At 38.8% G+C, this 27,364-nt stretch overlaps 1 protein-coding gene across 3 annotated transcripts in view; it reads right to left on the bottom strand.

The window, feature by feature from the left end:
- Positions 1-27,364, bottom strand: part of COMMD1 (copper metabolism domain containing 1) — a 289,683-nt gene that overhangs the window by 194,663 nt on the left and 67,656 nt on the right. Inside the window, exon 1 of one of the 3 annotated variants that reach the window (XM_074206942.1) lies at positions 10,985-11,644. The exons of the other annotated variants lie outside the window; for them this stretch is intronic. The gene's annotated coding sequence lies outside the window, so the exon portion shown is untranslated. Of the gene's footprint in view, positions 1-10,984; positions 11,645-27,364 lie in introns of those variants that run through there. 3 annotated transcript variants of the gene reach the window in all.

Genomic DNA, 27,364 nt, shown 5'->3' with positions numbered 1-27,364 from the left:
CACTGCAGTGAATGCTAGGGATGCAAAGAATACCAAAAGAGGATCCCTGTTCCCAAAGAGCTCCCAAGGAAACAACATACAAACAATGCTGCCTAAACAAGATAAATACAGTATAAGTTGGAGAGAACCAGAGGGAAGACACAGAATTCCTGTCAGAGTATCAGAAATGAAGGCTGTGAGTTCTGGTGTTGTCGGCTTGATGCTGTTTGTTCCCTGAGTCCCTCAAAGATCCCTTAGGAGGTGCTGACTGCAGAGTGGGGCATTCTGCCTGGGAGAAGATTGATGGAGTTCAGTCACTGATTCAGGCAGAAGTTGGAGGTAGAGATGAGTGTCCAAGCTGCCCGCAGCCCTAGGGGCTCCTCTATGTACCAGCTAGGCCAGGGCAGGCTAGGGGCTTGAAAGACTACAACAAAAGAACCTGAATGTGTTAGCTGCCAGGCTGCATCTTGGCCTGACCATCAGATTGTAAGAGCTCTAACAGTTTCTCAAGAAAGGAATTCCATAGAAGTAGTAGATTAAAAAATGGATTTCCCAAGTTTCAAGGTCTATACACATGAGCCAGAAATAGAGAGAGAACTATCAAGTGTACGTGAAAGCAATGGCAACATAAAATCATAGATGAATTAAAAGTCAGGAATCTTCAGGAAGAGAGAAGCAGCCAGAAGGAGGAACCAATAAGGTACAGAGGCATTACAGAGGAGCAAATGCAGACCATGTGATTTGATTATGGCTTTCAGTAGTGATGCAAGGCATGTGGACCGCAGACCAGGAGAGTGAGGGTCAATGCTAGCAATCCAAACCTTGAGTTATTGCTCCACTTTTAAAGGTCTCAAACTCAAGATGTTGTTATACATCTAGATTAGAATAAATGAATTAAAGTGATGCCGGTGGAAATGGAGAAGAGACAAAAAAATTTTAAACGAGTTTCTAAGAAAGAAATGAATGTCGGTCTTGGGAGCTGTCTGATAAAACTCATAAATTAAGGGCTCTAACTAAACTTTCCAGAGACAGAACCCACAGAGGGACCCAGTGAGGCAGTGCTCCTACTCAAGGTAACCTGGAAAAGAGCAGAAAGGCTCTGCTCCCCAGGGTCGGAGGGGTGGCCCGCCAGAGACAAAGAACTTCAGCCTCCCAGATGCAGCCCCAGGGCGCTGGGAGCCACAGCTCACAGCAGCAGGGGAGTCTCCTGAGCTGCACCCCGGGGAGCACCGGGCACAAAGTGGGGGGAACAGCGGGGGACCTCTGCCAGAGCCCAGCCCTCAGGGCACACAGCAAGCAGCCTGGTCTTTCTGCAGCCTAGACCCGGAAACAGAAGCAGGCGGAGCCAGTAAGCAGGAGCCCCCAGGGCATGAGCCCATTGAGCTGAGGGAGGGGAGTGAAGAGAGACTGCAGAGCTCTGTCCTCTGTCCCTGGAACAGGACTCTGGGGCTCTGAACACATTCAGATCCTGATCCCAGTCTAGGCCCCCCCATAGAACAGGGCCCCCCCACCTCGGCCCCGTGGCAGAGGGGGGGGCGCTTATGGTCATTCACAGACCAGGAGGGAGGACAGAACCTCACACACTGAGACCCTTGTGGGAGTGCCCCAAAAGCTCAGGAAGCACCCCAAAAAACAGGCTTAGGCTGGGAAAATGAACAAGCAAAGAAATAAGAGGAAGACCATTGAGAAATATTTTGCAAATGAGCCCAAGAAGGATCAAAATACTCAGTCTGAAGATGAGGAAGCACAAGATCCTGCATCTAAAGACTCCAAGAAAAACAGAAATTGGGCTCAGGCTATGATAGAGCTCAAAAAAGACTTTGAAAATCAAATGAGGGAATTGGAAGAAAAACTGGGCAAAGAAAGGAGAGAGATACAGGAAAAACATGAAAATGAAGTCAGCAGCTTAGTCAAGGAAATCCAAAAAAATGCTGAAGAAAATAGCATGCTAAAAACCAGCTTAGGTCAAATGGATAAAACAGTTCAAAAAGTTATGGAGGAAAAGAATGCTTTAAAAAGCAAAATTGGCCAAATGGAAAAAGAGATAAGAAAACTCTCTGAGGAGAACAAATCCTTCAGACAAAGAATAGAATTCAGGGAGATTGATGAATTTACCAGAAATCAGGAATCAATACTTCAAAACCAAAAAAAATGAAAAATTAGAAGAAAATGTGAAATATCTCATTGAAAAAACAACTGATATGGAAAACAGACTTAGGAAAGATAATTTGAAAATTATTGGAATACCTGAAAGTCATGATCAGGAAAAGAGCCTTGACATCATTTTCAAAGAATTACTACAGGAAAATTGCCCTGATATTCTAGAAGCAGAGGGCAAAATAGAAATGGAGAGAATCCACCAATCCCCCTGAGAAAGAGATCCCAAAAAACCAACCCCCAGGAATATTATAGCCAAGTTCCAGAACTCCCAAGTCAAAGAGAAAACATTACAAGCAGCCAGAAGGACACAGTTCAAATATCGTGAAGCTGCAGTCAGGATCACACAGGACTTAGCAGCAACTACATTGGAAGCTGGTAGGGCTTGGAATACAATATACCAGAAGGCAAAAGAGCTTAGAATGCAGTCAAGAATGAACTACCCAGCAAGGCTGAATGTCCTCTTCCAGGGAAAAAGATGGACTTTCAATGAACCAGGGGAATTTCAAATGTTCCTTTTGGAATGGCCAGAGCTGAACAGAAGGTTTGATCTTCAGATACAGGACTCAGGTGAAGCATAGAGACTGGAGGAGAGGGGGGAAATATGAGGGACTTAATGAGGATGAACTGCATGTATAGAAAAATAATACTGATAATATTCATATGAACCATCTCAGTTAATAGAGCAGGTAGAGGGAGCTTTTATAGTTGAAGCACAGGAGAAAGCTGAATTCGAAGATAAAATATGGTGTAAAAATGGAGTCAATAGGAAAAAAAGGGAAATGGAATGGGAGGAAGAAAAAGGAGAGGCGGAATAGGCCAAGATATTTCACATAATAAGATTTTTTTTTATTACAATGAGCTATTTGCAATGATATGGAAGGGGGGAGGCAAGGGGGAATGAGGGAACTTTTGCTCTCATCAGAGATGGCTAGGAGAGGAAACAGCAAATATACTCAATGGGGTATAGACAACTGGACTAAGAAGGAGGGGGGAGCAGGGGGAAGGGGTGGGGAAGTGAATAAAGGAGGAGAGGATGGGCCATGGGGGGGGACAGTGGTCAGATATAATACATTTTCTTTTTTACTTCTTGCAAGGGGCTGGGATTGAAGGGCTTGCCCAGGACCATAGGGCCAGGTGGATTCTGGGCCTAAGGGGTGGTATAGGGGCTCAAGGCTTCTTGGCCCCAGGACCAGGGATCTGTCTGCTGCGCCACTCAGTGACCCTACAGCAGAGTCAGAGTGAAAGGAGAGAGAAAATAGAGTAGTGGAGAAATAAGAAAGGAGGGAGTTGCTATCAGCAATGGCAACATTGGAAAAATATGGAAGCAACTTTTGTGATGGACTTATCATAAAGAATGTGATGCACCGATGACAGAGTTGATGGTGTTGGAACAAAGACTGAAGCACATTTTTTGTTATTATTATTTGGGGGAGGGTGCAGGGCAAGTGGGGCTGGGTGGCATGCCTGGGGCCACATAGCAGGGTGATCTTTGGGTGTCTGGGGCCGGATTTGGACCCAGGTGCTCCTGGCTCAAGGGCCAATGCTCTGTCTGCCACCCAGCCACCCCTACTATTATTACTATTTTATTTTATTTTGGGTCTTTTTCTTTTTCTTCTTTTTGGTTTTTGCAGGGCAGTGGGGATTGGGTGGCTTGCATGTCACATGGCTGGGTGACTACTGGGTTTACGAGGCTGGATATGGGCTCGGGTGCTCGTGGCTCCAGGGCTGGTGCTTCGTCCATTGCACCACCTGGCCATACCTACAATTATTACTATTATTTTTTTAATTTTAATTTTTTTCTCTCCCCTTTACTTTTTCGCCCAAGCAAGTCTATCTATATTCATGGTGGGAGGGGTATTTTGTTTACTTGTAAACAAGTATATTTTATTAATGTAAAAAAAACATTTGTACAAAATGAGAATAAAAATAAATCTAAAAAAAGAAAAATTAATGTCTTGAGAACAGATCGTGGAGATGAAAGAGAGAAAAGAATCAGCTGAATAAAGTACTCACCCTGGAAAACTAGAAGTATAATGACACCATTGAGAGAAATGAGAGAACCAAAAAAAAAGGGGGAAAGCTTAAAGGGGAAAATGAGTTTAATCTTAGACATGACGAATTTTGTGATAAATGATAGCAAGCAATACAAATGAATATGCCATTCTGGGAGGCTGATCATGAAATTAGAATCCAAAAATTAGAATCAGCCTGGACTTACAGATTTGAGAATCCTCTACATCAGGGTCCTCCTCTTCCTACTCCTTTCCTCCCAAACTTCTTTCAAGTCCCAGCTAAAATCCTACATTCTACAAGGAGCCTTTCTCAATTCCCCTTAATACTAATGCCTTCCCTATATTCATTACCTATTCTCTCTGCCTAGAGTTTGTTTGTATATGGTTGTCTTCACATTGACTCCCTGTGAGATTACAAAGAATAGAAATTGCCTTTGTTTTTCCTTTTGTCTCCAGCATTTACAATGTCTGGCACATGGTATGCTCTTAATAAATGCTTACTGATTGACAGATTGGGATCCCATCAACTTTTTTTATATTTTCATAACTGTAATTTGATATAATTGACTTTCTTTATAATCTTATATGTTTTATTTAATGCATTTATTTAATTCTCCTTCTGAGGAGACCTTAGGCTTCACCAGTCAGTCACCAGCAGGGTCCATGACACACAAAAAGGTAAAGAACTCCAGCTCCACAAAGTATTACACATTCCCCACTTCCCATAGTCATTGGAGTTCTCTTCCTCAAGCAACTTGGCTTTCATTCTGCCTTTGTATTGACCTTAAAATCTGTACTTCACAGATAGTAGATACTTGGTAAATGCTAAATGAATTGAAAGTATGACTTGTACTAATGCAAAAGGTAGAAGATGACAAGTTGAATTTGGTGAACAATTTAGAGGTTCAAATGTAGAGTGTGATGATAGAGTGAAAAAAATAGGGATGGAAGGATAGCTTGGCATTGAATTATGAAAAGCCTTGAATGTCAGGCTAAGGAGAACCACTTAAAGTTTTTAAGTACTGAAATAACTGGGTCAGACTCGCACCTTAGGAACACAGCTTTTACAATTCTATAAATAAATTATTAAAGGGAGAATGAGACTGAAGGTCACTCAGTGACCTATTACAATATTCCAGACAAAAGGAGACAAGAAAAGGCAGGTGTGAGATTTTATAAAATCAATAGAATTTAGTAACTGGTGGATCTCTCCCTCTTGCCCATACCTAACATTCAAAGACAACTCCAAGATTTCCAGACCAAATGGCCAGAAGGATAGTAATGGCATCTAGACAAATAAGGAAGTCAGTAGAATCCACAACATCATTCAACAAACATCCCTCAGTGCCTCCTGTCTGGCATTGTGATAGGCACTGAATGTTCAAGAATAGAAATCAAAATTGTCTTTTTACCTCAAGAAGCTTACATTCTGTGAAAAGTAACATACACACAAAATGGGAAAAACAAAAGCCCATATGAAGAAGATCACAGCTCATTCTGGCAAAACATAAGGTGATAGTGAATCCAAAGCTGAAGGAAACCAGAGGCAGAGAGGGAGAATTCAAGCCATGAGGATGGAGAAGGGAAAGGAAGGAGCCTTTACCCAGTACATCCTATGAGCAGGCATAGTGGTGAGCACTTTATAAATATTGTCTCATTTGATGGGGACGATCCAGCAGGACAGTTTGGCAGGGTCATGAATGTCCCTTTTAGCCTCTCCCCACTCCAGCCTGGCCTCTGAAAGGTTGTTTCCCTTTTCCTCCCCATTCCACAAGCCCTAATGATGCTCTGTTACCTCTGTTACAAATAAACATAAAATCCTGTTGGATCTAGAGTCCTTCAAACCCTGGCCTTTGCCATCTCTCCAGTCTTCTCCCAACTTACTCTACAGTCCAGTGATAATGGCCTCCTTTCTGTTCCCCCAAGAACACCCCTGGACTTCCAACTCCAAGCATTTTCACTGGCCACAAGTGCCCCCTGCCAGAATTCCTTCCTTCCTCATCTCCATTTCCCAGCCTCTCTGGTTCTGCTCACTTTCTGTAAAAAAACTCTCCCAATCCCTTTCTTTGTGGATGCCTGCCTTTTAAAACTATCTCCAATTTATCCAGTGAAGCACAACATAAGACCACTGTTGTGTTCAATTCTAGGCACCACTACCTAGGAGGACATCAACAAGTGGATGGTACCTAGAAGGTGGCACAGAAGATGGTGAAAGGCTTTGAATCTGTGACCTGTGAGATCAGCTGACACAGCTGGCCAGGAGACAAGAAGATTGAGGGAGGACATGAGAGCTGTCTTCAAGTATCTGAGGAGCTGTCAGGTGATGGAGGGAAGACCAAGGATGGAAGTAGGAGCAATAAGTAAAAAAACACAGAAAGACAAATTTTGCCTGAATTTTGGGGGAAACTTAATCAAGCTATCCAAAAGTTGAAATGCCCTTCAAGGAGTGGTAGATTTCCTCTCCTTGGATATCTTCAAACAGAAGCTGGAGCATCACTTGGCGTTGTGTCCTATTAGAGATCCCTTCTGGTTATGTGTTAGACAGATGATCCCAGCAATCCCTTCCATCTCTCAAAGTCTGTGATTCTGTGAATTAAGAAGTCACTGAAAACTTTTCAGATTATTTTGGCAGCTGTGTGGAGATGAGATGCTAAAAGCAAGAGACCAATTAGAAGCTCCTAAAAGTAGTCCAGCTGAGGGATGATGAAGGTCTAATTTAGAGTTGGAGTTGTATGTGTGGAGAACATGGGATGGCTATAAAAAGAACCAGCTAGGCAACTAATTGGATATAGAGGAGCTGAAGTGAAAGGAAGACGTGAGGATGACTCTAGGAGATGAACCTGGCTCACTGGAAGAAAGGTCTTACTCTAGCCAGAAACAGGGGACTTCAGCAGAGAGAGGGCTGAAGGGAAGCTAATGAGCTCCATTGTGAACATAGAGAGTGAAATGCTCATGAGTCAGCCAAGTGAGCAGCAAATCCTTGGGAAGAAATTAGATCATCAGGGGGGAATGTAAAGAAGGAAGAGAACAAAGCCTTGCACTTAAGGGAGCAGGAGATTATGATCCAGCAAATAAGAAATAGTCAGATGGTTAAGAAGAAAACTGGAGATAACAGTGTCTTGGAAAACAAGAGGGAAGGAAGCATGCAAAAGGAGAATAAGAGTGTCATGACTGAGAAAAGGTCATAGAATGTAGCAATTAAAAAGTAATTCAGGACCTTTGTAAAAGTTACAGTAGAGAAGAGGAAAAGATTGGGAATTAAAGGAGTAATGAAATAGAGGCAAAAAATATAGACAATTTTTATGGTGTTTTAACAACGATAGGAAATATAGAGGAAGATCATTTAAAAGGATGTCAGGGTTGAGGAGATGCTTTTTTGTTGAAGAATTTTTTATATAAACATTTTGTTTTCCAATTATATACAATAGTAGTTTCTTCCTATCATTTTTGTAAGATTTTGAATTTTACACCACCCTCCCTTCCCTCCCCTTCCCCCCACACACAGAAGGCAATTTGATAATCTTTACATTGTTTCCATGCTATACATTGATCCAAATTGAATGTGTTGAGAGAAAAATCATATCCTTGAGGAAAAAATAAAATATTAGAGAAAGCAAAATTATGTAGTACATAAGACAACTTTTTTTTTAAATTGATAGTAAAAGTCTTTGGTCTTTGTTTAAACTTCAAAGTTCTTTCTCTAGATACAGAGAATTCTCTGTCAGATACCCTAAAATTGTCCCTGATTATTGCACTGATGGAATGAACAAGTCCATTAAGGTTGATCATCACCCCCATGTTGCTATTAGGGTGAAGGATATTCTTCTGGTTCTGCTCTCTCTCTCAGTTCATGCAAGTCTTTCCAGGTTTCTCTGAAATCCCATTCTTCCTGATTTCTAATAGAACAATAGTGTTCCATAACATACATTTACCACAATTTGTTCAGTAATTCCCAAATTGATGGACATTCACTCAATTTCCAATTCTTTGACACCACAGAGGCGCTATATTTTTTACAAATGACATTTTTACCCTTTTTCACGATCTCTTCAGGATATAGACCTGGTAGTGGTATTGCTGGATCAAAGGGTATGCACATTTTTATTACCCTTTGGGTATGATTCCAAATTGCTCTCCAGAAAGGTTAGATCAGTCACAACTCCACCAACAATGCATTCATGTCCCAGATTTCCCACATCCCTTCCAACATTGATCACTGTCCTTTCTGGTCACATTGGCCAGTCTGAGAGGAGTGAGGTGGTATTCAGAATTAAAGAATAAGGGTATTTCTAGCTGTGTGGCCTTGGGTAAGCCACTTGACCCCATTTGCCTTACAAAAACCTAAAAAAAAAAAAATAAGGGTATTCTAGATAAATGACACCAAGGAAGAAATGCAGTGAGGATCTCTCTCCTTCTCCTCCAAAGAGAATCAGAAAACATACCAGATCAAATCCAGATTGGGAGAATACCAGCACACACAGGGAATGAAAGAGGATGGGAGCTGTGGGCCAGGATGAGAGGTCTTAAAGCCTTGTCAAAGCACTTCAATCTCATGAAGGATGCAGGAATGGGTGCAATCTAGTGGCTTTGTCACTCATTACCCATTTCTGACTTAGACAATTGCAGGGGTCACCAAGGAAGTTAGCTTTCTCTTTTTCACTGTCCCATTTTTAAGAATGTTTTGTTTCTTACTACTGTCTCCCTAAATCTACTCTCCATCTTATTTTCCTTTTACTTCTCAACCCCTTTCCCTCCCACCTTCCTTTGAGTAAGATGAATCTTTACACCCATTTTGAATGTTTATTCTTCCCCGCCTTGAACCAATTCAAAAGAGAGATTCAAGTGTTGCCTGCTCCACCCTCACCGCTCCCCACCACATACATACACGCCTTTCTATTATATAAACTCTTCCTTGTGCACTGCATTTCTGAGAAAGTTTTCCCCACTTCCAGTGCATCCCTTTTCATTCACTTTCCAATCTTCTTTTAAGATCATATCAACATAAGAAGTCATATCAATATAACAGAATTATAACAGGCCCTCTAAACTCCTTTTAAAAGTCCTGGTGATAATAAAGTTCTGAGGGGTAACATGTATCTCTCCTCATATAAGAATATAAAATAATTTAACCTGTTTAGTCCCTTATACCTTATTTTTTTGTGCTTCTCTTGAGTCTTGAATGTCAAATTTTCTATTCAGCTGTGATCTTTTTTCTGTTTTGTTTTTGCAAGGCAGTGGGATTAAGTGATCTCCTTAAGGTCACAAAGTTAGATTTGAAATGGATTAGATTAGATTAGATTAGATTAGATTAGATTAGATTAGATTAGATTAGATTAGATTAGATTAGATTAGATCCTGGATTTGAATTCAGGTTCTTCTGACTCCGGGGCTCTGTCCACTGCGCCACCCAGCTGCCCTATATAGCTCTGATTTTTTCATCATTGCTTCAAAGTCCTCTTTCCAGTAAATTTCCATATTTTTCCCTGTAGAATTATATTAAGTTTTGCTGGATAGGTTACTCTTGGGTCTAATCACACTTCTTTTGCCTTCTGGAATACTGAATTCCAAGTCTTCCATTTCCTTACAATGGTAGCTGCAAAAATTTGTGTGATATTAACTTTGGCTTCATAGTACTTGCATTCTTTCTTTCTAGCTGTTTGCAGTTTTTCTAGTCCTGGGAGTTCTGGATTTAGGTTAAAATATTTCTGGGAGTTTCATTTGGGGATTTCTTTCAGGAGATCAGTGTAGTCTTTCAATTTCTATTTTGCTTTCTGGATTTAAGCTAACAGAGCAGTTTCTCTTTATAATTTCTTTAAATATAATGCAAAGGCTCTTTGCTTTGTTTGTGTGTTTGTTTTTGGTTCATGGTTTTCAGATAGCCCAATTAGTCTTTTTAAAAAAAAGTATTAGAGATTATTTTATTCTTAAAATCAGGATTATTTTTCTAATGAAATGAAATATAATCTTGTTTTCCCAATTCACAGCTGATCCTTTTTCCTTTTTTATTAATTTCCTTTATTTAATTATTGATTACTAAAATAGTCTTGTTGAAAGAGTAAACATAACCCCCTCCTCCTGACAAAAATAAAAAATCTCGCAAGAAATAAAGTGAAAGAGGAAAAAAAATGTGCTTCAGTCTGTTCCAATACCATCAGCTCTGTCTTGTGGTGGATCACATTCTTTAGCATAAATCCATCAGAGAAGTTACTTTCACAGTTGATGTTGCTGATCGTAATTCCCTCCATTCATTTTTCCCCACTACCAATTATTGTATTTTCTCTCTCCTTTCACTGTGTCCCTCATCAAAAGTGTGCTGTGGGACACTTGAGTAAGTCCAATTAACCTTAAATTCTCTCTCCTATTTTCCTGGTCAATTGTTTTTCCTATGAGATATCTCACATTTTCTTCTATTTCTTTAGTCTCTTGATTTTATAACTACTTAATGTCTCATGGAGTCATTAGCTTCCATTTGGCCAATTTTAATTTTTAAGAAATTATTTTCTTCAATAATAATTTTTACCTTTTTTTACAAAGCAGGCAATTTTCTTTTCATAATTTTCTTTAATAGCTCTCATTTCTCTATTCATAGTTTCTCTTACACTTACATTTACCTTTTAAAATCATTCCTTTGCTCTTTTTTAAATGACTTTCTTTACCTTTTTTTTTTTTTAAGGTTTTTACAAGGCAATGGGGTTAAGTGGCTTGCCCAAGGCCACACAGCTAGGTAATTATTAAGTGTCTGAGGCCACATTTGAACTCAGGTACTCCTGACTCCAAGACCCATGTTCTATTCACTGCACCACCAAGCCACCAAGCCACCCGCCCCTCTTTACCTTTTCTAAGAATTCTAATTAGGCTTGTGTCCAACCTGTATTTTCTTTCTTCTTTTTTTTTTTTTTGGAGTCTTTGCTTTTAGATGTTTTCAAGTCATTGTCTTCTGTATTTGTGTTTTGAGCTTCCCCAATATGGCTCTTCATCATCAAGTTCTTTTTTGTTGCAGTTTGCTCATTCAGCTAGTCTACTCGATTTGGGACTCTGTTTAGTGGGGTCTGCTCACTTCTGGAGGATGGGTGTCCTGAGCTTCTGTGGCTTTCACAGAACAATCTGAAGACCTAAAAGGAGAGTTCTATTTACTGAGCTCCGAGGTTTGCTTAGACCATTGCTGGACTCACTCTTAGCTAAGGATAGCAACAAAGAAGGTTCTGCACATTCAGAGCGACCATCTGCTGGATCCCCACAAGTATCAGCCTCCTGCCCCATTGTCACACTTCAAGCTTTTAGATTAGAACTGAGTTGCTAAAGTTTCCTGGGCTCAGAGCCACATAGCTAAGTTTCTGGAATTTGCTTTACACTCAGTACTCAGCCAGGTCCTAGTTGTAGCCGCTCCCTTCCACCTTGGGTCTCTGACCTAGAATTGGGGGACAGAGATGGTGGATGATACCCCACTCTCTCTGCCCTGGTCTTTTCCTGCCCAGTGTTCAGTTTCAGACCCCTTTCCTTCCCTGGGTTCTAGAATGGTCCCTTCCATTGTCAATACACTGTGCTCCCGGCAACTCCCATTTCGGGGTTCACAGACTTCACTGTGTTTTTTCCATAAACTGCCCTGGGTTGGAAAAATTTCTCACTGTGACGACTTCTTGTCTTTCTTGATAAAAAAATCTGGTCTGGTGCATAGTCTGTAGAGAAGGCAGATTGAATAAGCTGGGCAAAAAATCATGATTCTCACTCTGCTATCTTAACTCTGAGGTATCCCCCCGCCCCATACACCCTGCCTTTTTTACAGACAAGGAAATTGAGATCAAAATGCATTAAGTTGGGCTCCTAGGTAGCACAGTGGGTAGAGCACCAGCCCTGGAGTCAGGAGTAACTGAGTTCAAATCCAGCCTCAGACATGTAATAATTGCCTAGCTGTGTGACCTTGGACAAGTCACTTATCCCCACTGCCTTAAATAAAAAAAAATTTTAATGCATTAAGTGACTCTGAAAATCATATGGGCATTAAATAGCAGAACCAGAATTAGAGTCTCAGTTCTTTAACTCCAAATTCATTCTATTTTCTCCTTTTCCACATATGCAGGGTTTTTTTATAAGAATGATGGAAAGATACCTACCAATTTCCAGTGTGTGTGTGTGTGTGTGTGTGTGTGTGTGTGTGTGTGTGTGTGTGTGTATCCATTCAATTATGTCACACAGAAAAATACAGATTTAAATTTAGCACTTTTGAGCAACAGTCTGATATGGTAGCAAGTAGCAGTAGCATGTTACTAAAAGTTTGGCGATTATTGAAAATGCATTTAAAAATTGATCTTTGTAAACAAAAACAAAGCATCATTTGTCAAGAGTTCGGCAAAGGTCCAAGAATTTCCTCTGCTGGAATGTGTAGGCATCTGCTTTAGTGAATACAACAAATTGCTGATGGTTGTCACTTGTTAACCCAATGCAATCAAAGCAACTGTAAAAGCCAAAGTTATTTAGCTATTTATTTAAATATAATACTAGCTGTTTTCCTCAGCCCATATCTGTTGTTTGGTTTTTAAACATGTGAATCTACTCCATTAAAAAAAAAAATCAAAACTAAAGCACTCAATTGTATTTATATGCTCTAAAAATTAAATTAAGCGCCTATGGATAAATGGTTACCTTTATTGTATTATTAAATAGATTACAGAATTCTCTTGAAATCTTCTTCATATTATTACTTTAATTACTACATCCTTTCTCCTGCTCCTCACAAAATAAGTTTTTTTTGGGTTTTTTTCAAGGCAAATGGGGTTAAGTGGCTTGCCCAAGGCCACACAGCTAGGTAATTATTGTCTCTTTTTTTAATTTTTTTTAATTTTTTTTTTAGGTTTTTGCAAGGCAAATGGGGTTAAGTGGCTTACCCAAGGCTACACAGCTAGGTAATTATTAAGTGTCTGAGACCAGATTTGAAACCAGGTACCCCTGACTCCAGGGCCAGTGCTTTATCCACTGCGCCACCTAGCCACCCCACAAAATAAGTTTCTGAATGCTTGTTTAAGGCTTCCTATGTCCTGTTTTCATATACCGCAAATTAATGAAATTCATATTAATAAAATGTAGTAACTTCCAGAACAAAAAAAAAGTGCTGGTGTGAATGATGATGCTCTACTCCAAATAGGTTCTATTCATTATATTAAGTAGTTCATTTTTTTCCTTTACCAATATTTTTGTTAATTTCTTCAAATAGATTCATGTAGATATTGCTTACTTTTACTCAAATGGATCTGAGATCTCATCTATTTGGGTGTTTACTCAAATATGCAAAGAGATTGCCCATGTATTTCCCAGAGCCCCATCATACCATCTTCATCCATGACAGACATGTACTTGATAACAACCTTATGTGTGGGTTGATCATGAATATTTCTCATTTATGGAATATAAGCTTTCATATTTGGGATGATAGGCTCTAAAGAAGAGTTATCTTTTTCTCTAGAATGTTGCTTTATAGACCCGAATGCCAAATGTGAATGCCTTTGTCATACATTCTATGCCTTTGATCCCTCTCTCCTCAAACATCTCACTGTACTGTTAAGTCTCGCCTATGCACTTAACCACATTCTAACTTATATTACAATTATTTGTGCATGTCTCATTTTCCTTTTTGACTATTTTCTTTTTAAAGTCAGGGAACAGTGTTATTTCATTTCATTTCTAAATATGCCAAACACAGTGGGAACTTAATGCTTTTTAACTGAATTAAATACAGCCTACTTGTAAAATACTTAATGCATAAAAAATCACTGGTTCCCTGTCTACTTTAATGAGTTCTGTGTATAAGAACTTGAAACACTATTCCCAGACTGACGTAGCTAAATCAGATTTATGGGAATAGAAATGGATATTTATCTTACTTGCAGGGGTGGCTAGGTGGCGCAGAGGATAAAGCACCGGCCCTGGAGTCAGGGGTACCTGGGTTCAAATTTGGTCTCAGATACTTAATAATTACCTAGCTGTGTGGCCTTGGGCAAGCCACTTAACCCCATTTGCCTTACAAAAAACCTTAAAAAAAAAGGGCATCTTACTTGTAAATGGGTTTCTTTTCCTTTATTTAAAAAGCTTTGAGTTTTAAGTTTATAGCCACAAAAACTCTATGAAAAACACAACTAGAAAGGGATTTTCTTTATGTTAATCCCCCCCCTTTCTATTAGAAATGTCTGAATATGAAAGCTCTTGGTCATCAAGAAGATTCTTGCCAATGTTTTATCTTCTAATCTGTAGGCAACACTGATATGATCTTATCTTCTGGGGTTATAAGAAGTTTTCAGGCATATTCATTCCAAGAACACAAACTAGGAAAATAAATAAAAAGCATTACTCCATCTTCAACCGTCAAATACTTAAATTTCATTCTTTCAAGCACTCAGTGATTTTATGTGCAATCTCATTTTTACTTGTGAGCTGGCAACCAGGCACTCATGGGACCCTGGGTTCAGGAGAGAAAAACTGGGAGGCACAATGTAGGCAGTTTGTGGAAGGGCTGGCCTCCCATCAAGCACTTCACTGGTCTTGTTCACCCTCTCACTTGTAAAGAGCTCCTCGGGCATTCATTGCATAGTTTCATTCTTTGTCTCTAAAACTCAAGTTTTGTGTTAGAATTATTCACCAAAACCCAGTGCGAGTACTTTGGGCTCTAAAACTCAAGCATTTATGAGGCTTAATGAAAAACTAAAGGTGTTGGAATGCCTGCAGTTGCTATGAGTTTAGTGTTAACAAGGGAACAATGCCCTCACACCATCATATGACACAGTGGAAGGTAAGATTTGAATTTAAAAAGTTTTCATTTTAAAAATTCTATTTGTTGTACAGTTTTTATGATACTGCAGACTTTATGCATTATGAAAAGTGAATTTTGTCCATAAAATGATCAATGATTATGTATCATTTTCTTACTGATCCTATTTATAGTTACTTGATTGTGCCCTGTAATTGCTTATGTTCTGTAATTGCTTAATATAGCTCTCTGTCTCTGAACTTAGTTCAGAATCAGTTAGTCTGTAACGAGTTGAGTCCAGAAATCCTACTCTTCTATGAATTACTCATCTATTCACGGCCCAGTAAAATATTCCTTTGTAAAAGTTAATCAATTAACTGTTGTTAATTGATTAAATGGCATTGAGGCACTAACCACTGTTGGCTAATAGTGAGGAGAAGCATACCAGAAGTGACTTGGGCTATAGCATTATAGGAGGATCCTGAGACCTTAGCTGTAGCAAGGATTTCTCTGCAAGAGCAAGTCCAGAAACTAACCACAAGTATATTTGACCTAATCTGTACAGAGAATTTCTGGAACTGATGAAATCACAAATCCTGACCAAAAAAACAAAAACAAAAACAAAATCCTCAAAATGAAAAAAAAAAGTATTTCATAAATATTTGCACCTTAAAATAAAATTAGAAGATATATTAAAAACAAGCACCAAATGTATAGAATCTAACCCAAAAGCATTCACAATCAGTATTTTTTCCTCTAAAGCAATATTCTAGAGGAAAAAAATACCTATTCCTTAAAGCAGTAGTTTCCCTGTTTTCACATACTGACTTGGAAAACCATAAACATTTGATTTATGTCTACATACACACACACACACACACACACACACACACACACACACACACACACACACTTCTATTTTCACTTATTTTGTTAACCATTTTCCAATTACATTTTAATCTGGCTCCTGAGTACTCAGGAGTTTACACCAAACGCTAAATTTGACAACTTCCTTGAGCACCTATGATCCTAAACACGAAAGTTAAGCCTTAAATTCCATAAATGACAAATTTCCATGATGAATCCACAAACAAGATTCTGTTATTAAGTACATGACTTAATGAATGAACATGTCTTTAATACCCCAATTAAAATAAGCTCATCAAAGCAGTGATACAGCATACAACATACATACATACATGCATATGTAGATTAATACATATATATACTTATTTATGCTGTCCCAAAAATAATTAGATCCAATTACTCTATCCCAATCTATGAAAGAAATTAAGCCAGTTTAAATAGTGCTTAGACTCATTCCATAAATTAAAGAAAAAATTAATGAATAACAATAATTTTAGAGGACTAATAATTTTTCTTCAAGAGGTGGCACATCATGGTGAATAGAAAGGTGGCCTGGCCAAGATCTGGACTTAAATCTCATCTCTAATCCCTGCTAGTTGTGTCATCTGGGAACTCTCTTAAGACCAAGACTGTAGAACCATAGTATGAATAATTTCTCTAAATCATTACTTATTAGAGAAATGCAAATTAAAGCATCTCTGAGATACCACCTCACACCTTTCATACTGGCCAGTATGACCAGAAAGGACAATGGTCAATGTTGGAAGAGATGTAGGAAATCTGAAACACTAATACATTGTTGGTAGAGCTGTGAATTCATCCAACCTTTCTAGAGAGAAATTTGGAATTAAGCCCAAAGGGCAACAAAAAATGTACATACCCTTTGATCCAGCAATACCACTACTGGGTCTATACCCTGAAGACATTATGAAAAAGGGTAAAATCATCACTTGTACAAAAATATTCATAGCAGCCCTATTTGTGGTGGCAAAGAATTGGAAATTAAATGAATGTCCATCAACTGAGGAATGGCTTAACAAACTGTGGTATATGTATGTGATGAAACACTATTATTCTATCAGAAACCAGGAGGGATGGGAATCAGGGAAACCTGGAGGGATTTGCATGAACTGATGCTGAGTGAGATGAGCAGAACCAGAAGAACACCATACACCCTAACAGCAACATGGAGGTGATGATCAACCTTGATGATTTGCTCATTCCATCAGTGCAACAATCAGGGACGATTTTAGGGTGTCTGCAATGGAGAATACCATCCATATTCAAATAAAGAACTATGGAGTTTGAACAAAGACCAAAGACTATTTACCTTTAATTTTTTTAATTTAATATTTATTCTCATTTTGTACAATTAATGTAATTTTTACATTAGTAAAATATTCTTGTTTAAGAGTAAATGAGATACCCCCTCCCCCCCATAAATATAGACTTGCTTCAGCGACAAAGGGGAGAGAAAAAAATTAAAATTAATAAAAATAGTAATAAATGTAGGTATGGCCAGGTGGCGCAATGAACGGAGCACCAGCCCTGGAACCACGAGCACCAGAGCCCGCATCTGGCCCCGTACACCCAACAATCACCCAGCCATGTGACATGCAAGCCACCTGATCCCCACTGCCCTGCAGAAACAAAAAGAAAAAAAAAAAAAACCCAAAATAAAACAAAATAGTAATAATAGTAGGGGTGGCTGGGTGGTGGACAGAGCATTGGCCCTTGAGCCAGGAGCACCTGGGTCCAAATCCGGGCTCAGACAACCAACGATCACCCTGCTATGTGGCCCCAGGCAGGCCACCCAGCCCCATTTCCCTGCACCCCCCCCAAAAATAATAATAATAATATTAAAAAATGTGCTTCAGTCTTTGTTCTAACACCAACAACTCTGTTGTGCGTGGATCACATTCTTTATGATTAGTCCATGGCAAAAGTTACTTCCATATTTTTCCAACGTTGCCATTGCTGATCACAACTCAGTCCTTTGATGTTTCTCCACTACCATGTACTATATTTTCTCTCTCCTTTCACTCTGACTCTGCTGTAGGGTCGCTGAGTGGCACAGCAGACAGATCCCTGGCCCTGGGGCCAAGAAGCCCCGAGTCCCCACATCACCCCCTAGGCCCAGAATCCACCTGGCCCTATGGTCCTGGGCAGGCCTTCCAATCCCAGCCCCTTGCAAGAAGTAAAACAGAAAATGTGTTATATCTGACCACTCTCCCCCCATGGTCCATCCCCTCCTCCATCACTCACATCCCCCCTTCCCCCTGTTGCCTCCTCTCCTTACTCCGAATGCCTATACCCCACTGAGTATATATGCTGTTTCCTCTCCTAGCCACCTCTGATGAGAGCGAAGTTTCCCTCATTCCCCCTTGCCTTCCCCCCCCTTCCATATCATTGCAACAGCTCACTATAATAAAGAAAAGTCTTATTATATGAAATATCTTGTCCTATTCCCCCTCTCCTTTTTCTTTCTCCCATTACATTTCCCTTTTTTTCTATTAACTCCATTTTTACACCATATTTTATCTTCAAATTCAGCTTTCTCCTGTGCTTCAACTATAAAAGGTCCCTCTACCTGCTCTATTAGCTGAGAAGGTTCATATGGGTATTATCAGTGTCATTTTTCTATACAGGAATACATGCAGTTCATCCTCATTGTCCCTCATATTTCCCCCCTCTCCTCCAATCTCTATGCTTCACCCGAGTCCTGTATCTGAAGATCAAACCTTCTGTTCAGCTCTGGCCATTCCAAAAGGAACATTTGAAATTCCCCTGGTTCATTGAAAGTCCATCTTTTTCCCTGGAAGAGGACATTCAGCCTTGCTGGGTAGTTGATTCTCGGTTGCATTCCAAGCTCTTTTGCCTTCCGGTATATTCTATTCCAAGCCCTACCAGCTTCCAATGTAGTTGCTGCTAACTCCTGTGTGATCCTGACTGCAGCTCCACGATATTTGAATTGTGTCCTTCTGGCTGCTTGTAATATTTTCTCCTTGACTTAGGAGTTCTGGAACTTGGCTATAATATTCCTAGGGGTTGTTTTTTATGGATCTCTTTCTCAGGGGGATTGGTGGATTCTCTCCATTTCTATTTTGCCCTCTGCTTCTAGGATATCAGAGCAATTTTTCTGTAGTAATTCTTTGAAAATGATGTCAAGGCTCTTTTCCTGATCATGACTTTCAGGTATTCCAATAATTTTCAAATTATCTTTCCTAAGTCTGTTTTCCATATCAGTTGTTTTTTCAATGAGATATTTCACATTTTCTTCTAATTTTTCATTTTTTTGGTTTTGAAGTATTGATTCCTGATTTCTGGCAAATTCATCAATCTCCCTGAATTCTATTCTTTGTCTGAAGGATTTGTTCTCCTCAGAGAGTTTTCTTATCTCTTTTTCCATCTGGCCCATTCTGCTTTTTAAAGCATTTTTCTCCTCCATAACTTTTTGAATTGTTTTCTCCATTTGACCTAGGCTGGTTTTTAGCATGCTATTTTCTTCAGCATTTTTTTTGATTTCCTTGACTAGGCTGCTGACTTCATTTTCATGTTTTTCCTGTATCTCTCTCATTTCTTTTCCCAGTTTTCCTTCTAACTCCCTCATTTGATTTTCAAAGTCTTTTTTAAATCTCTGTCATAGCCTGAGCCCACTTTCTGCTTTTCTTGGAGTCTTTAGATGCAGGAGCTTGTGCTTCCTCATCTTCAGACTGAGTGTTTTGATCCTTCTTGGGTTCATTTGCAAAATATTTCTCAATTGTGTTCCTCTTTTTTCTCTGCTTGCTCATTTTTCCCAGCTTGCGCTGGTTTTGGAGTGCTTCCTGATCTTTTGGGACACTCCCACAAGGGTCTCAGTGTGTGAGGCTCTGTCCTCCCTCCTGGTCTGTGAATGACCATATGCACCCCCCTCTGCCACGGGGCTGAGGTGGGGGGGGCCCTGCTGTTCTATGGGGGGGCCTAGACTGGGATCAGGATCTGAATGTGGTCAGAGCCCCAGAGTCCTGTTCCAGGGGCAGAGGACAGAGCTCTGCAGTCTCTCTTCACTCCCCTCCCTCAGCTCAATGGGCTCATGCCCTGGGGGCTCCTGCTTACCAGCTCCGCCTGCTTCTGTTTCAGGGTCTAGGCTGCAGAAAGACCACTTTGCTGCAGAAAGACCACTTTGCTTCCTGTGTGCCCTGAAGGCTCGGCTCCACGTGCTTGCTCTGGCAGAGGTCCCCCACTGTTCCCCCACTTTGTGCCAGTGCTCCCAGGTGTGCAGCTCAGGAGACTCCCCCGATGCTGTGAGCCGCAGCTCCCAGAGCCCTGGGGCTGCCTCCGGGAGGCTGAGGTTCTTTCACTCAGGTGGGCCACCCCTCTGTTGGGCCACCCTCCAACCCCGGGGAGCAGAGCCTTTCTGCTCTTTTCCAGGTTACCTTGAGTAGGAGAACTGCCTCACTGGGTCCCTCTGTGGGTTCTGTCTCTGGAAAGTTTAGTTAGAGTCCTTAGCTTATGAGTTTTATCAGAGAGGGCCTAATACTAGATCCTTTATTGTCGCCATCTTGGCTCCCTACCTTTAATTTTTAAAAAAAGGAATCTTATGTAATTTTGCTAGCTCTTATATTTTATTTTTTTCTTTAAGGATATGATTTCTTCCTCAACTTAAATCAATGTATAGCATGGAAACAATGTAAAGACTAACAGACTGCCTTCTGGGCAGGGGAGGGGGAAGGGAAGCAAGATTAGGGGGAAAAATTGGAAAATTCAAAAATAAATAAATTAATTAAAAAAAGAAAAAAAAGACCAAGACTGTAATGTGAAAATCAGCTTAACTGTCTCCACTAGGAATCCTCTATATTAATAAATTCAGTTACTGAGTCCTGCAAAAAGTTGTCTAACACTACTCATTGAGTCTTCTAAAATATAGAAATCACCAGAGTAAATATCACCTAAGTGTTCTTCAACATCTTAATTCACAAGACAATTCAGCAGGGTAAAGAAAGGAAAAAAATTCTGTTTATCTTTAGCTTTCAAAAAAAATAAGCTTTACTGATAATTTTTAATATCCATATTGCCACTAAAGACCTGTCCGTCTATATATCATACAGTCATGTGTCATGAGTGCTACATGAAGTATACTTCATTAAAGAGAGGGGTTTCCACAATACAATGGTGTTGACAGGATGCCTTCATTCTCTTTGGCATATTGCAAAGCACTGTGGTTTACATGTGCCCAGTTAAATGGATTTGTGGATTATATTACATATTTTTAACTAAACAAATCATAGAATGGGCAACTGGCTTTTACAAATTCCTTCAAAGAAACTATGGATCAAAGATAACACTAAAGCTCCAAACAAACAAAAAGAAAATGTCAGTTTGGACTCTTCTCCTGGTAGGTAGGACCTCTTCATCAACTATATTAATAGATTTTTAAAAAGCGATGTTATCAAATTTGATAAGATGTCCCCAAAGTTAAAATTATCAAAGTATTTGAAATATGGATTTATATCACTACTGTTAATGACAAGCTTCCCCTAAAGTATATAGAGTTTGAAGTCATTATGATTAGCAAGATATTAAAAAACCAAGCTCTTGAAACCAAAAACAATGTATCCCCTACATAAATTTTTTACCTTCACGTTTAATCTTTGAAATAGAATTTTCTAACTTGTTTTAATATTTAGCAAACTAAGAGTTCCAGTTTTAAATTTATGTGCTAAAAAATATAAAATGCAAGACCTTCTGATTAGTTTGCAAAAGCAAATGACTTTCCTCAAGGAAGGTGGACATTTACTAGCCAAATGCCAATAAAAACTTTTGCTTAATTGGTAGAGAGGATTGAAAATGACTAACATGATTTTAGTAGGCAGACTGGTGCTCTTTTTCTATTTAGTTCTAGGTAGGCTTATGAAATATCTTTTTCAACTTATAACAGTCACTAAAATCAAGTACTAAAATAAGCTCAGAGTTGAACTCTGTATCACAAAGGATTAAATCAAGATATTCAAGAAGATACTCAAGAAGAATACTTCATATTAAATCACAATGGTCTTGGTAAAAATAATTTTATATATACTATGTTCAAAAAGGCAGATATATGCACATATATATATATATATATATAAATACATAAAATTTGGGATCAAAATTCATTTTGGGGTCTTAGAAATTATACTGTCTAAATAAAGCAGATGGTAAATTTTCGACATTTACAACTTATGATTGCGAAAATTCTGTAATTGCATGCAAGAACTCTTTTAATATGATAGCTAGTTTGCAGAGAAGATAGAATATCAGGTCCGAATTCAAATCTGGTCTCAGACACTTAATAATTGTATGACCCTGTTTTGCCTTAAGTTTTCTTACCTCTAAAATGAACTGGACAAGAAGACAGCAAACCACCCCAGCATCTTTGCCAAGAAAACCCCAAATGGGGTCATGAAGAGGCAGGTATAACTGAAACAATTAAACAACCATAACAAAGGGGAGGGGAGAGTCACTTAATTAATTGTTCTATTACATTATTATTCTTTTGTCATAACTAGCTATTAATGCTCATCAATGAATATTGATGTTTAATTATTAATGTTGCAATATTATTTGAGAGAAAATAAAAAGGGTTTTGTACTGGTAATAAAATTCAATAAAATTATTTTAAAATATTTTTAAATGTTTCATCCACTGTCCTTTAAAAATCTTTATATGATTCAAAATGTATATATTATTACTATAACATAATATTATTAGAATAGTAATAAATATATATATGAAATTTGTTATAAATACACATATGTTAAGGCTATTGGTCAAAAATTTTACTCTAGGAGTAAACTGAACTGAAAAGGTTTGGAAATCACTGATCCAAAATTCAAGATACTAAAAATTGGCAGGGATCATTTATAAAAATATCTAAATTCATCAACTCAACTCATACTTCACAAACCCATGATTTGACTGCTACAGATATTCTCTCCCACAACAAAGATCACAAGCATGTCTTTGTAATATTACAAAATTTATGATGACATACATCTCCAAACTTACTCCCTAGCACAGGTATAATATAACAGATATATATACAGTCTTACACCCAAGCTTTAACAGCTTCTTAGGGTAACTGACAATATTCTTTAAGAACCATGAGTCAGGGGGCGGCTAGGTGGCGCAGTGGATAGAGCACAGGCCTTAGAGTCAGGAGGACCTGAGTTCAAATCCCATCTCAGATGCTTACTGCTTACTTAGCTGTGTAACCTTGGGCACGTTAACCCCAATGCCTTGCAAAAAAAAAAAATAAAACCAAACAAACTAAAAAAGAACCATAGGTCACCTTTCAGGCAGAATGAAGTATCCATCAGCAAAAGATTTATGGTGGGTCTTAACTCAATAAATTTCAGAATTTAGAGAAGATTAATAATAGTCTAATTGAAGGTTGCATTTCAATTTTTACTCAAGTTCTAAAAGGAGAAATAAGAAATGCAAAGGAGAAGACAGAAAAGGGGGGGGGGGAGAAGAGAAAGCAGACAGGAACCTGCACATTAGCTAGGAATAGGAAAATTCAATTCTATTAAATTTCATTTAAATAATTAATTTAATGAGCTCTAGTTATGAGCTGGCAGAATGGAGAAGAGAAATGATCCAAAGATGACTATGAGAGATTTCATTTCTAAGAGGAAAATAATGTGAGAAAAGGGCTTAACTTTCACCAACTATTTCTACTGACAAAAACTTTACTATAATATTTGGGAACAGTATAGTTCTAATTCTAGAAGAGTTGACAATGGAAAAACAATGGTCACTCTAATTTGCATTCATTCTAAAACATGACCTTTTTACCCAAACAGAAATAGTTTTCCTTTAAATTCATAATTCTTTATTAAGTAAATCTTATAAATGCCAGACATTAGAGCATATTCTGCCTGTCCAAAGAGGTATAACTAAAATATCAATTAAAAACTTTAGCGTATGAGAAATCACCAATCTTTTAAATTTATTCAACATCAAAATGCCTCCCACCAAAGTATAAATCAATCTGTCAACTATCCAAAATGTTCAAAAGTCTCTCTGTATCCATAATTAAAAGAACCAATTCAATATGATGACTGACTATGGGCATAGGGAGCATTTCCTAATGTGTTAGAGCAATCAATAAGCATTTAATACACCCTTCTCTGAGCCCCAGCAAGGCCATGGGGACACAGGCAGTTGAAGGCAATGGGCAGTGGTAGCCCTGGAGGGAGTCCCTGAATTCTAATCCTGCTTTAATCACTGGGTGATGTTAGGCAAGTCACTTAACTTCTCTGAGCCTCAGTTTCCCCATCCACACACCTCACAGGGTTGGAGTGAGGATCCTTCAAACCCTGTAGAAATGTGAGCATTCTCTCTACTCAAGCAATAAGAAAGACATAAGTTAATAAATACAAGTCCAGACAAATAGTAACATCCGAGGTAGCTTAGGAGCCAGGGCACTGGCTAGTGGAGGGATCAGGAAAGCCTTCTGGTGCCTGCACTGCATCTTAGAAGAGGGATTCCAGCATGGAGGAGATGGTGAAAGGCAGCAGAGGCTAGAGGTGGAGAGCCCTGTGGACCCGCCAGCCTCGGTTGGGTCAGAGTCAGGAGGCATAAATGGTGGGTGCAGATGAAAAGAGAAGGTGGGACCAGGCAGAGTTTCTGCCTTAAAGGGCGGCTATTGTACTCTAGAAGCAGCCCAGGAGGGAGCTGAGTAGAAGAGGAACATGGTCAAAGTGGGTCTATAAGCCGGGGGGAGCCAGCTAGACAGAAAAGATGATGGGAAGGCAGGAGCGGCAAAATTTGACAAAAGTTAAGCTATATGGTGAGATGAAAAATGAGGATTTGGAGACAGTGCTTCAGGTAGAAGCCTGTTTAACCCATTAGTGGTGGCTGCAAGGGAAAAGAGGAATTTTGGAAGAGGGGAGGGTTTCAGGGGCTAGACAAGGAGTTTAGGTTTAGAGATGTAAGTGGAAGAGGTCTCTGGAACCTTTCATCTGAAATGTCCAATAGGCAACTGTCGATACAACAATGAAGCTTCAGGGAAAGCCTGGGTCTATGTGCATAGACCTGAGAAGCATCTGCAAAGAGAGGATAGCTAAACCCATAGTATTCAATGGAGTTACAAAGATGCTAAGATTACTACAGAGAGAAGAGAAAGAACCACATTGAGGTGGCAAGTGGTACAGATAGTAATGCAATAAAGGAGGCTGAGGAGGAGCAATGAATGATAGGAAGAAGGGAAACCAGTAAGTATTGTTGTGAAAACCCAGAGAGTATTCTGCAGAAGAGGCTGGTCAACAGTGTCGGATGGATCAGGTCTAACAAGTAAGAGATCATTGGCAACTTTGGAGAGAGTCAATTCAGTTGATCGATGAGGTCAGAAACCAGACTTCTGTAAGAGGTCCAAAACTAGTGACAGGGAAGGAGGCAGAGGCAGTGATGACAACTTTTATGAGGGAGTTTGGTTTAGATAAGGCAGTTTTAGTTTAGGGGGGGAAAATAGGTTGATAGGAATGGCAGGATATAGAATAAAGGATTTTCAATGATGGGGGAAGACTTGGACAAGTTGACAGCAGTAAGGAAAGAACTAGTTAACAGAAAGAGGAAAGAATAAAAAAAAATTACATTGTATGCAGAAAATAAATAGACACTAATGTCTGTATTACAGCTAATCTCCAGAAGAACAAGTAGCTTCATTAATGCTGCTTCTGTGTGTCTTCTTGTCACAAGGTAGTTTTCACCAATCTAAATTTTTCTTTCCAGTGAGACTTAAAATAATTGTATTTCTGATGCTCTAATATACACTTTCCCCATCATGACCTAGTAGCACCTACTTGCTTTCTGGGAGATCTTTAAAAGATAGATAGTGACCATAATTTTAGGAATTTTTTTCAGGTGGGGGGAATGTAATTCAAACTCAGGTTCCCCAACTCCAAATTTGTTGGAATAAAAAAATGTTGCACCAGTGATCTTGTAGGTGCCATCCTACTGGTGATAGATTCTATACAGCTCAGGCCTTGTCGTAGTCAGCCCCAGACCCAGTCTAATGATTCAGTGCCTGAGAGCACAATGTCTAAGGCTACTTTAGCTTTGTGTATGGACAAACAGTTCCATGTTGGTCCATCTGCTTGGCACATGATTTTCAAGTGAAAAAAGAACTTAAAACAACAAAGAACACAAAGCTATTTGTAAAGCTCATACTCAGTTTTTTAACCTATTGCACTGCTTCCTGGGACAGTATTTTTTAAAGTTTCTATTTACATTTCATTCAGGGAAATCTATTTTAAAATAATTTTTTAATGGGGACAAGGGTGTGATATTTATTTTTTGTTTGGTGATACAATATTTTTGAAAGTCAAATTGAGGGGTGGCTAGGTGATGTAATGGATAAAGCACTGGCCTTGGAGTCAGGAGTACCTAGGTTCAAATCTGGTCTCAGACACTTAATAATTACCTAGCTGTGTGGCTTTGGGCAAGCCATTTAACCCCATTTGCCTTGCAAAAAAAAAACACCTAAAAAAAAAGAAAGGCAAATTGAAATCTTAAAATAGAAATGAAATAATTTTTTAAATGAGTAAAGTCAGGATCCCTCACTAAAAATCTTGATAAGACTGTCTTTTCAAATATTCTACCTATTAGATTTGCTTTATTTTGAGAAAATGATTTTATTGTTCACAATTTATATAGATAACATAATTATAGTTAATATAGATGTCAACTGAGGCACAAAACAGTTTGTCAGCAAGGGTCTTTTGGGAAAAAACCACAATCATCCTCAGAATCTAATGAAAATCTTTATATGGAAATCACAAAATTTCACTTCTAAATAGGTTTAAAACACATTATGCTAGTTCAAGAAGGTAGGACATGGAGGTTTGTATATAAAATGTGAAGCCTCCAGAAACTTTTTATCATTTATATAGGCAGACTAAGAGTCTTAGGAAATTTAAGAACTTTCTTTATTTTCAATTTAAAAGGAGCTGTAAACCATATCAAATTAGTTTGGAAGTAGGTTGAGTTTTCATTCTTTCTTAAATATAAGGTTCTACATTCACTTTGAACTTTCTTTAGCAATTAAAAAATGCAAATGTTCATTATTTTTCATAACAATATTCAAAATGGCTTTACTTAAAATCTATTCCCCTGAATGGATTTAATGAACAAATAAATCACAGCTGTTTCATAAACCTGAACAATTTTAATTGTCAAAGTGAATACTATATTTAGTTGCCCTGTCTCATGAAGCACATTTGATTTAAATCTTGTGAAAGCCACCCTTCCCCCAAATATTCTATTATAAAGAAAATAATTCAAATTGCAAGATGATAGCTGAAAAAAATTATAACCATGCCATTTCTTTCAACTGACAATTAATTCTATACACTCTTCATAAATGATACTTAACTATCTAGCTCATATTTTTAAAAGCTTCTGGGAAGAAAAAATTTTTTAATAAAATTTAAGCAATGAAGTTGCACATCCTTCAGGATTCTGGGGGGGGGGGGGCAGGGCCAAGGGGGAGATTGACTTTTTAAAAATACCATCCAAGGCAACCTTTAAGCAATAATTAGCATGAAGATTCATCAGGATGGAAAACTCCATAGGACCATGTTTGTCCTTC

The sequence above is a fragment of the Macrotis lagotis genome, chromosome 1 (assembly GCF_037893015.1).
Source record: "Macrotis lagotis isolate mMagLag1 chromosome 1, bilby.v1.9.chrom.fasta, whole genome shotgun sequence".
Classification (NCBI taxonomy): Eukaryota; Metazoa; Chordata; class Mammalia; order Peramelemorphia; family Peramelidae; genus Macrotis; species Macrotis lagotis.
The sequence above is the reverse complement of the archived record's forward strand: the minus strand, read 5'-3'. Positions and strand labels throughout refer to the sequence as shown.